The sequence below is a fragment of the Tupaia chinensis genome, unplaced genomic scaffold (assembly GCF_000334495.1).
Source record: "Tupaia chinensis unplaced genomic scaffold, TupChi_1.0 Scaffold000532_1, whole genome shotgun sequence".
Classification (NCBI taxonomy): domain Eukaryota; kingdom Metazoa; phylum Chordata; class Mammalia; order Scandentia; family Tupaiidae; genus Tupaia; species Tupaia belangeri.
Genome location: NW_006160045.1, coordinates 2,158,374 through 2,172,709, shown reverse-complemented (window position 1 = coordinate 2,172,709; position 14,336 = coordinate 2,158,374). Strand labels below are relative to the sequence as shown.

Genomic DNA, 14,336 nt, shown 5'->3' with positions numbered 1-14,336 from the left:
CACCCCCCCCAAAGAAAAAACCCCCCCAAAAAAAAAAAAAAAAAAGAAACCTTTGTAGCTGAGAGAGAAGCTGTGGAGAGCACATCCATGGGATGGCTCCCTGTCTGCCATCAGTTCTGTGTCCCCTGGGACCAAACATGGCAGCTCCCAGGCAGATTATTTAGAGAGGCCCCTCCTCTCTTCAGCTATCCTGGGGAGCTCTGTGGCACCGCTCAGCTTTGGAGGTGGAGAAGGGAGTCTGACTTCATCAACCTGGCTTCTACCTATCAGTCCTCTGCCTAAGGATTCTCATTCATTCTGGAACCATCCATCCTGTGACCTACCTCTCTTCTGCTCTGACCCATGTATGCTTTTTCTTTTATGTTTATTTATTTTTTTTTTAAGAATTATTTTATTTAACATTTATTTATTTATTTTTAATTTGACCAGCGAGGGACAGAGTGAGAGAGAGAGAGAGAGAGGGACAGTGAGAAAGCAAGCTGCCAGGTCCAGGACTCAAACCATGGTCAGCCAGGTGGGAGTTCCAGCACCCTCAATCACCATACTGCCTGCCAGCTCCTCTTGTACCTTTATTTTAAAAATTTCTTCCATGAGAGAGGATGACAGAAAGAGAGGAGTGGGGGGGAGAATAAGAGGGAGAAAGAGATAGGCACCCCCAACAGCGTCTTTATGCTCTGAGTGTACTCCCAACCCTAACCAGCCAGGATCACGAGCATGTGCATGCCCAGCCTGCAGAGGGAAACCTCAGGACGGAAACGTAGAACTTCCCCATGTGGCCTCAGCGGCTCGGAGCATTGCTTTATCACTGTGTGAACGCACCTTACATATCGGTACTTAACCCAGCTTGGATTTGTTGTTTGACTGCTGCATTTGTGATATTGGATGTGGACTTCAGAAAAGGGTGGAAATTGTGAGATTTCCTGACTTTTCTTTTTCCCTAGTCAAACTTATGGATTGCTCTTTCCTCTCATTTCAACCAGTGTGTGACCAGGTGCAGCTGGTCTTCAAGTGAGAGTGGGAGGTGGCAGGCCTCCCGCTCTGGCCTTCGCAGCTGACTGTTCAGCGCAACGTCTCCAGCCATGAGCTGGTTTTGTACCCGGTTCCACCGAAAGCTCGCAGCAATGAAAACCTCAACAAAATTGATATGTCTTTGGATGATACCATCAAATTGAATCAAAAGGAAATAAGAAGCAGAGTTTTCCAAGACTGAGTAGAAGACTCCAGCAAAGTAGAATTCGGTAAGTCAGGATGAGAGTGAGGTGGGGAATCCAACAGAATTCTGGTTTTGGTAAGACTCACCTGAGCCACAGAGGAAGAGTAATGCCTGGAAAGAGACGTCCTTATGGAGTTATCACTGGCCTTGCAGGTAGGAAGGCAACTGGAATTCGAAAAGGCATTAGCCCTATGAATCGTCCACCTCTAAGTGACAGGAATATAGAACAATATTTTCCAGTGTTAAAAAGGAAGGCAAATCTGAGACAAATGAAGTGCAAAGAAAGCCAATTGCAGTTCTCAAGAGACCTAACCAGTTAAATCGAAAAAATAACATTCTAGTTAATTTTTCCAGAAGTGGAAATAGGTTAAGTCATCAGAAAGACTCTTGTCAGACAACTTTTCTTTTCAGAAGAGACCTGAAGGTTCAGGCCCAGTTGAACACAGAACAACTGCTAGACGATGTAGCGCAAAGAGAACTTGTCAATGGCGGACTTCTACCATCACGGGAGGAATTTTGACTGCATCCCTTGATACTCTCGGAGCATTGCGATGTCCGGTAACTCAGAAACCACAATTAGCCCGTACTGCTGTACCCTCATTGTTAACAAAACGGGAGCAATCCGATGTAAAGAAAGTTCCTAAAGATGTCCCCCTACAGTTTGATATCAACATTGTTGGAAAACAGACAGGGATGACTTTGAATGACCAATTTGAGATCCTGAAGGAACAAAGAGTCACTCTCACATTCAACAAAGGAGGAAGTCATTTTGTGACAGTGGGATAGCTCTCATCCATGTCAGAAGGACTTTTGATTGATGACTGTGAAAAGTTGAATTGCTTGAAGAGTTCATCACATAAATTCAAGACACCTCAAAATATTCACAAGCCTAAATAAATCCTTATTTTTATTTTTTGAAAAAAATTTAAGCATCTGTTAAAAAAACGAAACAAACAAACAAAAACAAAAACAAACACCCTAAAGAATAACAGGGAATATACCTATCTGTTCTTAAAGACATCATGGTTGGTCCAGACAAAACAATTCTGTATTTGACTTCTTTGGTTCTTCATGCAGCAGAAAGGCAGAAAGATGGAAATGGGTTATTTTTATGATAGAGGTATTTAGGATCTCATTGCCTTTGCCCATTGTTTAGACATTGTCTTGGTAAATCTTGGTCTTCAGAAATGTGAGTGGGTCCCATTGTTGCTGTCACTTATTCTTTAATGGTGTGCTGTGATAAGTACAGTTGCCTTTTCTTTATTAGAGATATTTAAGAAACATTAGAATTTCAGTTTGGGTTTTGAGATTTATGGGAATCTCTGGAACTTGGTGCATTTTTCAGGTAGGGTTAAGTTAACCTCCCCACCCCCAGTTGTAAATCTTTAGTGCTGAACTTTTAACAAGAAAGGTGGCTCTAGGCATTAGTCCCAATTTAAAATATTACTCAAAAGCTGTAAGTGCGTATTTACAAAGTTACCTGATAACGCCTCGAAGAAAAGGTCTAATATCAAAATCTTACAATCTATGTTTAGTAAAAGAAGAAAGCATGAAAGGAAGGAGCAAGTTGAAAGATAAGTAACCGAGGTGAAAAACTTTAAAACGCACGTCATAGGTATATTTGGATTTAGTGTAGTTATGAGTCTAGTGTCCACAAAAAATTCTTCAGATATTAATTTCATTTAAAAACTTTCTTATTTAAAAACTTTAAACTTGGGGCCAGCAAATGGCATAGTGGTTAGGTTACTGGATTCCCATATTGCTGACCATGGCTTGAGTCCCAGACACAGCGACTTGAAAATCATGCCAAGTGTGTGCAGGTGTCCACAATCTCGAGAGAAGAATAAAGGAGAAGGGACTGTGGTGAGGTCACCTCCTCCCCCTCTCCCGGGGGAGGATGATTTCTCAGTTTGTCTCTCTGTGGCAGGTGCATGTCCCATGAAAAAAAAATAAAAAAAAAAAAAAAAAAAAAAAAAAAAATTATAAGCTTTTAGGCTTGCTAAATAAACAATTTACAGTTCCAGAAACAAAAATATACTTGTATAAGTCACAGAAAAAGTGTGAAATTACAGTCGGGTTACATTGTAAACTTGTGTACCTTTTATTCTGTTTTCTTGTATGGTATAAAGTTCAGGCATTTATGGGAAGAAAAGGACTTTATTACATTTCCTCTAGAGTGGGAAGAGTTAGTTTGTTGTGCCAATGTAGTGCTAAGAGTGCTCAGATAGTTGTATACTATGAATTACGGTATAATGCCAAAAATGCAGAAAAATATTCCAGCTATAAGTTACAAGTTTGATTGTTTTGAAGCTCAACCTTTTGGTTTGCTATAATGTTTAAAGCTCTAAGTAGGTGTTTGGTTCTCTAGAATCTATTCTTGTTGACTTTTCCTATAAAGGACATTATGTTATAGCTCCTGCCTGCCCTGAGTTGTGTTCTAGGCTTTCTTGTTGTCTCTATGCTCTGTGGGCTGCTTACTGGTTTATGCTGGCTGTGGAAAGCTATCAGTAACAATTTCATACTATACCCAAGAATTAAATCTGATCCTTAATATCTGATATTTTTGCCAGTGCTTCTACTGATAAGGGCTTTTTTGGAAGGCAGTCACAGAATTTGAAAATAAGCTCTAGTCTCTCCTTAGCTATTTGCTATCACAGAGGCAAAGGACGCGTAAAGCTTTTGCAAGTACAGATACTTACTTACATTTGATGCCAGAATAATACATTTTAGAATGGTTCAGGGTTGCTGGTGGCTAACTTTAAAGAGAAGAAAAACAACTGAACACAAATTTGCTATCTTTAGAACAGTTTGTAAAAATATGATATAAGGATGTTTTCTTTTCCTTTGTTTTAAGTATGATTGTACAAAAATATTATTAATGCCAGTTTTGGTAAACCTTAAAAATTACCCCAAATATTGACATTAAGTGCATCATGTAACAAGTGTCTTTGTTTGGTATATTAAACATTTGTTCTCATGGGAAAAAAAAAAAAAAAGTGTGTGACCAAACTCACACCTCATTTGATGGCAATGGTAACTGGCCAAGTGAGGCATTCCAGCTAAAATTTAGAAAAACTGCTCATTTTTAAGGTAATGCTGAGTTATTCTTTTTCTAAAAATAATTATTTACTTAATTTTATTATTATTATTAACTCGACAGAAAGAGACAGAGAAAGAGGGAAAATGAGAAAGCAAGCTGCCAGATCTGGGACTCAAACCACAGTTGCCATGTGGGAGTCCAGTGCCTCAACCACCACACCACCTGCTGGCCTTGTACAGAGGTATTCTAAGACAGCGAGAATGAAGTATTTCTAATCTAGAGAGCGTTAGTTAGAAATTTATGTAGGTTAGGTTTTTTTCTTGTTTGCCTCCTTTCATCTTTCTAAAACATAGAGTTATGGACTGAATGTTTGTGTCCTGCCCCTCCCAAAAATCATGTGTTGAAATCCTACTCCCTCTCCAGTTTGGTGATAGTAGGAGACAGAGCCTTTGAGAGGTGACAAGTTCATGAAGGTGGTACCCTCATGAATGGGATTTGTACTCACAGAAGAAGAAACATGAAAGAGATGATTTATCTCTCTTGGCCATGTGAGGATGATACAACTACAAGAAGGTAGTTGTTTGCAAGTCAACAAGAGAGCCCTCATCAGATAGTGGATCTGCCAGTGCCATGGTCTTGGACTTCCCAGCCTCCAGAACTGTGAGAAATAAGTGTTAGTTGTTAAAGCTATGGTATTCTGTGATAGGAGCTTAAACTAAGACACATAGTAAATATGTAGGTTGCTTTACAGATTCATCAGATGCTTGGCATTACTGCTTTGTGTAGTACTCTAGTAACAATATGCTGTGTATACTATTACTGTATTATGCTCTCACACTGGGGATTGGAGAGGGGAGACAAAGCATTAGAGGAGAGCAGGGGGGTATTCACAGCATTCTCAGCATACACTTTGACAGCAGCAGACACTTCATAAGGGACTATTTTGTATATTGCAAATCAGTAGACTCCGAGGCTAATAAGAAATAAACATCCTGAGTGTGATATTTGCTTACATAGATTAAAATGATAGTGAGTAGCAAAGAGATGAATTGTGAATTTCAAGCCTATGATAAATACCTAGAGTTGTTGAGTTGCAAGGTCCATAAAATTTTGATGATTGCAGAGCTGTAAGAGTAGGGGTAGAAAGACAAGGAATAAATGAACCAAGTTTTAAGATACGTGTAGAAACTTACTCCCACTATTTTATGGAGACACAGTCCTATTAACATAAAGGATAGCGTAGGAGAACCAAAGGAGGGCTTGGAGTACATTTCAAGATGTAGAGCCCAGGGCTACAGAATGAGGACATAGAAAACCCTGAAGGCAGAAGAAAGAATGAGGCAAGGTAAAACTGGCAAATGAGACAGAGAAGTTCAGGGCAAACTAAAACAATGGGCTCTTTGCAAAATTTTCTTCCTGGAACAGAGCCCAATTCATGGGATGCCATAAATCTCTGAATTACTTAGATATGATATATGATTACTGCTTTTTACTTTTTCTGCTGTTTTATGAAATTGAGTTTTGAGTCTAATGGAACTTAACTATATCCAACTTGTTTGCCTTATGAAGGTTTGGTGATCTTTGGTGTTTTTTTAAGCAGATTGTGTGTGCATGCATGTGTGAGTGCACACATAAAAGCATGCATGGGGGCATTTATTGCTGTATGCATCTACACGTTTTTGTCTGTCTGGACATCTGTCTACCCAACCATCCCTATCTGTCTATTACATGGAAGACAAGGAGAGTATTTCAATTTTCTCTTCTAGAATCATAATTAACAACTCAGAGAAGAACATGTTTAAATAAAAAGTGGAAGACCTAAAAAGAGTAATGAGTATGAGTATGAACAGTCTAGTATGGAAAAAGAAGGTGCTGTATGTAAACATACCAAACTAAGAATATAAGAATGAAAGAATATTAAAGATGGAGAAGATGCCAAGAAATTTTACACATGTAGTATTATAGCTGGGAATTAGGACTATAATTTAGATCAGTTGACTTTGAGGAATCTCTTACTTAAGGTCAACAGGATAAAAAGTGTCTGCAAACTACCAAGCCCAAAAGGTACACATGGTAGAGAAAACTCAAAGCCTGTTGTGCACAAAACTCTGGCTGAGCCTTGGTATTCAAAGTGTGGTCCACAGAGAGGCAGCATGCGCACCACCAAGGCTCCTTTTGGAAATGCAAACCTGAAGCCCTCCTCCCAACCTTACTGAGTCAGGGCCTGGACTTTCCAAGATCATAGGATGGTTTGAAGACAAATGACCGTTTTGTTTTTACAAGTTTGCTTATTTTTCTTATGAGTGAGGGAGAGATAGCACCTGCAACAAGGCCTTGACACCACAATCCACACTCAGCCTTAGCCAGCTCTGACATGGGCATGCACACGCCCAGCCTACTTGGAGGTTTCCAGCCATGAACCTGGAAGCTTTCTGTGTAGGTCAGCCTTGCATAGCGTTGCATTTTACCTCTGTGCCATTGTCTTGCCCCCACAGTACAGCTGGAGAAGCATTGTTCTTACAATGCCACATAACTGGAAGTTTGTTGGACACAGTTTTTGGAAGATATTGAAATCCTCAAGACCAAAGAAGAGATGAACAGTGAGAAAATTCGATAGTGTAGATATGGGTTCTAGACAGTAGGTTGCTGAGAACAAAAGCATCACCATCCAGTCCTGATATTGAGTGATTACATACAGAGTTTATTCAACAAGTGAGTTATTTGATGCAGCAGATGAGGAACCTAGATCTTCAGGTAAAGAAAGGAAAATAGGACCAGCAGGTGGCATAGTGGTTACGGTGTTGGACTCCCCATAATTGAGTGCAGTGTGCAGACCTGGAGGCTGGAAACTCATGCCTAGTGTATGTGCGTGTAGGCCCAAAATCCCAACAGGAGAATAGAGGAGAAGGGACTGTGACATGGCTACCCCTCTGGGGGTTGATTTCTCTCTCTCTTTCTCTGTCTCTCTGGTGAACGCAATGTGACTTATAGCAAAAAATCTCTCTTAAAAGAAAAAAATCTAGAAAATGTGTAACTGACAAAACTGAAGAGGGTCAAAGATTAACAATCCTGTGTTCAAGGTATAGCTTTGAAATTTTATGTTTAAAAGCAAGGCTGAAAAGAAGTCTTTATGTACACATATAATGGCAATACAGGAAAAAAGGTTATTTGGATTATTTTAGAACACTAGCAAAGTATTGTCTCTAAAGAGGCATGAAACAGCTTGCTGATTTTGAATTTCTGGGCTTATTGCAATTGAGTACACAAATGCCTTGAGGTAAGAAGTGAGCTGGGAACAGATGGTGTGGAATCACCACTAAGACCAGGCCTCTCTGAGGCTGTTTCTGGAGGCCTGTCTCACTAAAGGTTATCATCATCATCCTTGATGATGGGTGTCAGAACTCGCCCACTTCCCGGTTCCCAGGTGCAGAGGAAGCTGCAGATTGTGCCCCTTGGTCTCTTAAAACTATCTCGGTGAGAGCTCCCTCCGTTTCTAATACACTGAAATACCTAACTTGAATGGAACCTTTCTCTGGGCTTCAGTCAGAAATCTGGGACAAAGAAGCTTCATTCTTTCCATTTTACAACTTAAAATCCTGTCCTGAGAAAGCTCATTTCTGCATGTTCCCAGCGTGTCCTGCACATGCGCTCCTGCAGAAGCTGTTCCTCTTACCTCCCCTCTCCCTCCCCTCTCATCCACACTTGGTGAAATACTGTGAGATTCTGTAATGTCCCGACACAAACATTACCACCCTTGTGATTCTTTCTTTCTTTCTTTCTTTCTTTCTTTCTTTCTTTCTTTCTTTCTTTCTTTCTTTCTTTCTTTCTTTCTTTCTTTTTCTTTTCTTTGGGAGAGGTTTTGCTACAGCACGCATGCGCTCACCAGACTGACAGAGAGAGACATAAAGACAGAAAGGTAGAAATCACCCCAAGGGGGGGATGGCCACACCGCAGTCCCTTCTCCTCCATTCCCCTCTTGGGATCCTGGGCACGCAGGCACATGCGCCTGGCGTGAGTTTTAAGCCACCGGGTCCGGGACGTGAACCGCGGTCGACTACGTGAGAGTCCAGCGACATAGCCTTTACACTAACTGCTGGTTCCCACCACCCCTGTAATAGTTTCTTAACTGCCCCTTCTGGGAGAATGAGGAACTAGACTTCCTCACACTCCTTCCTTCCCTTTCTTTTTACAGTGGAATGTTTTTTTTTTTAATATAAATTTTTATCATAAAAGGAATACATATTTATTATTTAAGAATGGAAATACGGAAAATCTTTCTGATAAAGGAAACATTACCTCCAATCTCATTTCCTGAAGTCATCATTACAATGTTGATTATATCTAGTTCTCTCTCTCTGCCTGATTTTTCCTTCCTCCTTTCCTTTTCCCCTTTCTCCTCTTCTCTCTCTCACTTTCCTCTCTCTGATTGGAGCTTCTTCTTTTTTTTTTTTAAATCAACTGTGTCAAGGTATGAAATACCTTTAGCAGAATGCATCGTTTTTAGTGCAGGTAGATGAGTTTTGACAAACGTATACACCCATCTAGCCAATGCCTCAATGAGCATATATCGTATCTCTGTTACCCCCGGAAGTGATGAGTGATAAACCCACTCTGCACCTCTGAAGTAAACCCTTTTCCAGCCCCCTGCCATAGGTAACCACTAATCTGGATTCTGTCACTAGAGATTAGTTTTGCCTGTCTAGGACTTTGAATGAAGGGAATCATCCATGTACTTTTTTTGTGTGTGTGTGGCTTCTTTGACTCAGCATGTTTTTGAAATAGATCCATATTGTTGCAGATATTATTAGTTCATTCCTTTAGGTCCTTAAAGAGGTTTACTTTCACAAAATATGTGGTTGCTTTCACGTTCTTACTGTTATTATTATTGGAATTCATTTGAAAATGTTTACCATCAATAACTACTTTTAGTTTTATGAATAGGCTTTATTTTTTTAGGCCAGTTTCAGGTTTTACAGAAAAACTGAGCAGAAAAGTACAGAAAATTCTCAAATATTCCCTGACTTCTTTTCAACACAGTTATCTCCATTTTTATTATCATTATTTTTGCTAGAGAGTACATGTGCTTGCCAGAGACAGACAGAAAGAAAGAGAGGAGAAAGCAGCCTCCAGGGAAAAAGATCACACCACAGCCCCTTCTCCTCCATTCCTCCCTGCTTTCAGGATCGGGGTATGCACGCACATACACCCAGCATGCTTCTTTCTTTTTTGCTGTAGGGCACATGCACTCATTGGAGAGAGACAGAAAGAGAGAAAGTGAGAAATCATCTCCTGGGGGAATGACCACACTGCAGTCCCTTCTCCTCTGTTCTCCTCTTGGGATTTGGGCACACATGCACACGCACCTGGTGTGATTTTCAAGTTGCCATCCTAGCTTAACCTCCATGCCATCTGTTGGCCTGATCCAGCATCAGCATGTTTCTTTTTTTTTTAAGAATTATTTTATTTAACTTTATTTATTTATTTATTTAAATTTGACCAGAGAGGGAGGGAGGGAGGTTTTTAGAGAGAAAAAGAGAGAGAGAGAGAGAGAAAGTGAGAAAGCAACCTCCCAGGTCTGGGACTTGAACCATGGTTGACTATGTTGGAATTCAGCGCCCTTAACCATCACACCACCTGTCAGCCCCCCAGTTTATTTCTTAAGCCCACAGGTCTGGGACTGGAACTGTGGTCAGTTATGTGGGATCTGGCTGCCTTAACCTCCAGGTCACCTAGTTGGTCCAGTGTTTTCCCTATTATTAACATCTTCTATCAATGTATTACCTTTGTTACAATTGATGAGTCAATATTGATACAGTATCGACCAAAGTCCATCCTTTAAGTTAAGGCTCATTCATTGTGTTGTATATTCTATAGGTTTTGACTATAGAATAATGTTCTGTTGCATGGATATACCAGTTTATTTATCCATTCATCTTTTGAAGGCTATCTTGATAGATGCCAAGTTGGGGTAATTCCAGTATGTAGGTTTTCATTTTGATGTAAGTTTTCAGCTCATTCAGGTAAACACTAAGGGGTGCAGTTGTGTGAGAACCTGCTAAACCGTTCTTCACAGTGACAGTGCCAGTTTGCATTCTCAGCAGCAGTGAATGGGAATTCATGTGCTCCATGCTTCGTGGACATTTGGGTGTTGTCAGTGTTGTGGGCTTCAGCCACTCTATTAATAATGGCACGTATTCATGCCCCCAGTGAGCTCGGTTGTTTTGAACTATTTTAGATACTGCTATAGCAAACCTTTTATGTCCACTTTTGTATTTCCGATACTTAATATTTCTGGTAATTCATCATATGAAAATTCTCTTATCATATTATAATTTTTTTCTTTTTTGTGAGAACACTAATGAATTCCAGTTTGCTTTACATTTGCCCAGTGCATAATTTTCCATGATACAGAGTAAATGTTCAGTAAACTTCTCATGAACAAATCAGACTTGGGACTCCTTGAGAGATGTTCAAACTAGATAAATATTGAGTTGTCAGAAAAGTCATATTTTTTCTATGCAAAAATGTTTCATGATTTTTTTCAACAACCTAATATTACCTTTTTTTTAAAGAGAGTTTTTTGTTGTTGTTGTTTGGTTGCTTTTTGTTTTGTCTTGTTTGCTATAGGGCACGTGCACTCATCAGAGAGAGAAAAAGACAGAGAGACAGAAAGCAAGCAATCAGTCCCCAGGGGGATGGCCATACCACAATCCCTTCTCCTCCATTCTCCTCTTGGGATTTTGGGCATGCATGCACATGCACTCAGTGTGAGTTTTAAGCCACCGGCTCTGGGACTTGAACTGTGGTTGACTATGCAGGAGTCCAGCAATATAGCCATCATGCCATCTGCTGATTGCACTAATAATATCTTTTATTTCTTTAAGCTTGAACCTTTTCAAGAGGCATCTGCTATCTCATTTGATCCTCACATTTCCAAGAGATCAGTAAGTTAAATATTAATACTGCTATATGATAGGAAAAATAAAAAACAGACACAGGGTAGGAACTAAGGCTAAGCAGCTGGTTACTGGCAGCAGCAGGACCAAGGTCTCAGTCGTCTCACTCCTGTTCCTGTGCCTCTTCGGCTAGCTTTGGATTCTCTGAACCAAGTCAGCTACCCAGAGGTCTTCTGTATTTCTGGCTCCTGAGCTGATTACTCTCTACAAAATAATAGCAGAACACGGGGAGCTTCTGAAGGCCTTCCTGTGACAGAGCTTTCCCCTGGGAATCTGGGTTTAGGGGACAGAACCTTCTCAAGAGCTCGTCAGTGATGATTAGTGGAAGCACTTGGCCTGCCCTTGAGTCCCCACCTCCAGACCTACTATTCTGTCATGTTCCGTTTGGCAGTGTGCCCGGATTTAGTGGCATTCCACAGGGGTTGCTTTACACGCAGGTACTTTGAAATGTGCTTTAAAGAACATGTTCTTAATGTGGAGCTTTTGCATAGTAAGTGTTCCTAGACTTCACCAGCTGTGCATAACAGTAAGGACACCTTTAGGTTTAAAGCGCCCGATCTAGAGTTTTCTTTTCTTTTTTTTTAAACTGTCCATCTACCTGACAGAGGGAACACGGACACACTTCAGCACTCCTCCTGTCTTTTAGTAAAACTTCACACTTGTTCAGCTCACATGGTCTTGGAGCAAAGTGTCCCACAGTTGGAATCTTACTGCTGATCTGGACATTCCACCGGGGCCCCCACTTGCTCCGGCGTCACTCTCTGCTGCTACCTAACCCATGACTGAGCTTTGCTTACCTGCTGTTGGCCATCCTTGTGACCACCAGTTACGCTGACCTCTGCAGTGGCTCAGCCTGGACTGTCCCTAGCACTCTGCTCCTTGACCTCTGCCCCCCTGCCAAGCCCCTCACCTTTGAGCTGCTACTAGTCTCCTCCAGGATGCCATTCTGCCCCCGTACCCTCTCCCTCCTCCCCACACACACACATGAACTGTGGGCATTGCTCAGTACTGCGGAGGGATATTGGTGCAAATATATTTCCCCAAAGGTATCAGGAAATTCTTCTACTGTACTCCTTATTTTGGCATCGTCCAGTGCTATGTTGCTAGGTCAGAAGTGGCGCAGAACACCGGCAGGCAGCTTTATGGTTTTATGCAGGTCCCACTCTTCCTGTGATTCGAACGTGGCCAGCGAAGAGCTCCATGTTCCTTGGAATAGCCAACAGCAACCATGTAGGGCCAGGACTAGGGCTTCCCTTCACCCTTGGCCCTGATTAGCATTCTCAGGGTTTCCTCACTCCCTCCTCAGAGAGTTCTTTCTCTTGCTCCTCCTACATGCACCTGCCAGGTTTCCACACCTGCTTGTGTATGTCTTTACTCCAAGAACAGACAGGTGTGGATTGTGTTCCCAGAAAGTCTTTCAACCTGCATGTCATTCCATGGAGGGAAAACATCTGGAATGTGGGAGATCAGGAAGGGAGGGGAGTATGTGAATTCCAGTTTGGATCTGGCCTTGCTATCGGCCATCCTGTCATCTGAAATACTAGCCACTGATGGAAGTGTTCTGAGCTCCTAAAGGCAGAGCTTAGTCCTGTCTGTAATGAAATATCCTTTCCTCCCTCGCTCCCTCCCTCCCTCTCTTCCTCTCTCTCTTTCTCTTTCTTTCTTTTCTTCCTTCCTTCCTTGCTTTCTCCTTCCTTCCTTCCTTCCTTCTCTTTCTTTTCTTTTTCTTTCTTTCAGCAGAGAGAGAGAGAGAAAGCAAGAAAGAAAGTGATAAAGTGATCTGGGAGTCAGCTCACTGTCAGCCATGTGGGAGTCCAGCGCCTTTAACCACCATGCCAACTGCTGGCCTAAGGGATGTGTTTTTTACTGATGGCAGAATATCATGACTGAAAAATGTCTTTAGGATTAACTAATCCTTCCTATGCAAAAATGTGTCATGACTTTTCTGACAACCCCTTAGTTAAACTATTCTGAGCTAGAATTCACTCATCCTGCAGAGAGTGATGTGATTTCTGTTCCACCTGGCAGGCTTTCAAATACTTGGAGACAGTATTCATCCCCCTCCACATCCCCCAGGTTTTCTCATTTCCTTAGGAAACCTGCCATATTGGGGAGGGACATTGTAGAAGCATTAGTTTGCTGGGGTATAACAAACTGTCACAGACAGGGTGGCTTGAATGACAGAAATTTATTTTCCCACAGTTACAGAGCTTGTGAGCCCAAGATCAAGGGCCAGTAGAGTTGGTTTCCTTTGGGGGCTAAGAAGGAAGATCTGTTTGCTCCAAACCTGTCTCCTTGGCTTACAAATGGCCACCCTCCTACTGTCTTTTCATGGCCAACACTCTGAGCTCTCACTCCTCTTCCTCTTTTCCAAGGACACCAGTCATGTGGAATTAGGGCCCCAACCTTACGGCCTTATTTTAACACAACCATCTTTTTAAAGACTGTATCTCCCAATGCAGTCACATCCTAAGGTCCTGGCTTGAGACTTCAACGTAAGAATTTTGGAGGAAGGGCACAACTGAACCCAGGGCAGTGTGCTAGGAGTCCCCTCAATGCTTTGTTCATTCTCAAACAAAGGTGCTCCTATGAACTGCTGGGAGAATATCTTGGAGAACAAAATAACTAATTTTGGTCACAGGTTTTATTTGAAAAACTGTTGGTAGCTACTTTCACTTTTCCTCAGGGTGGGGGCTTTCTCTCATTTTTTTTCTTGATCTTCTTTTCCCTCCTTTCTCATGTGGGCGTGTGCATGACCACACATATGCACGCACAGGCATGCACCTGTTATTTGGCCTTAAAGGTAGGTCTCTCTTTTAACACCCAGGGGAGATAGCAGATCTCTCTTTGTTTAGTATAATAGCTCAAGTTTTTCAATTTGATATTCGTTTCTTGAATACTATTTTTGCTAGACACTATGTTAGACGTGAGAGACACAAGAATAAATAATGAACAGCTCTGCCCTCTGAACTTGTAAGCAATGGAATATTAAACACATAAATATATGTATAACACAGTATGTTAAATGTAATAATAGCAGTATGAGCAACCTACAGAGGTAGCACAGGGATGGCATCAAGTACTATAGAGCACCAGCAGCCAGCTGGTGATGTGGCAGCAGCACTGT

At 41.5% G+C, this 14,336-nt stretch overlaps 1 pseudogene; it reads left to right on the top strand.

Moving 5' to 3' along the window:
• The first annotated feature begins 770 nt into the window (after positions 1-770).
• Positions 771-1,999, top strand: LOC102480325 (UAP56-interacting factor pseudogene; annotated as a pseudogene).
• Positions 2,000-14,336: the final 12,337 nt, after the last annotated feature.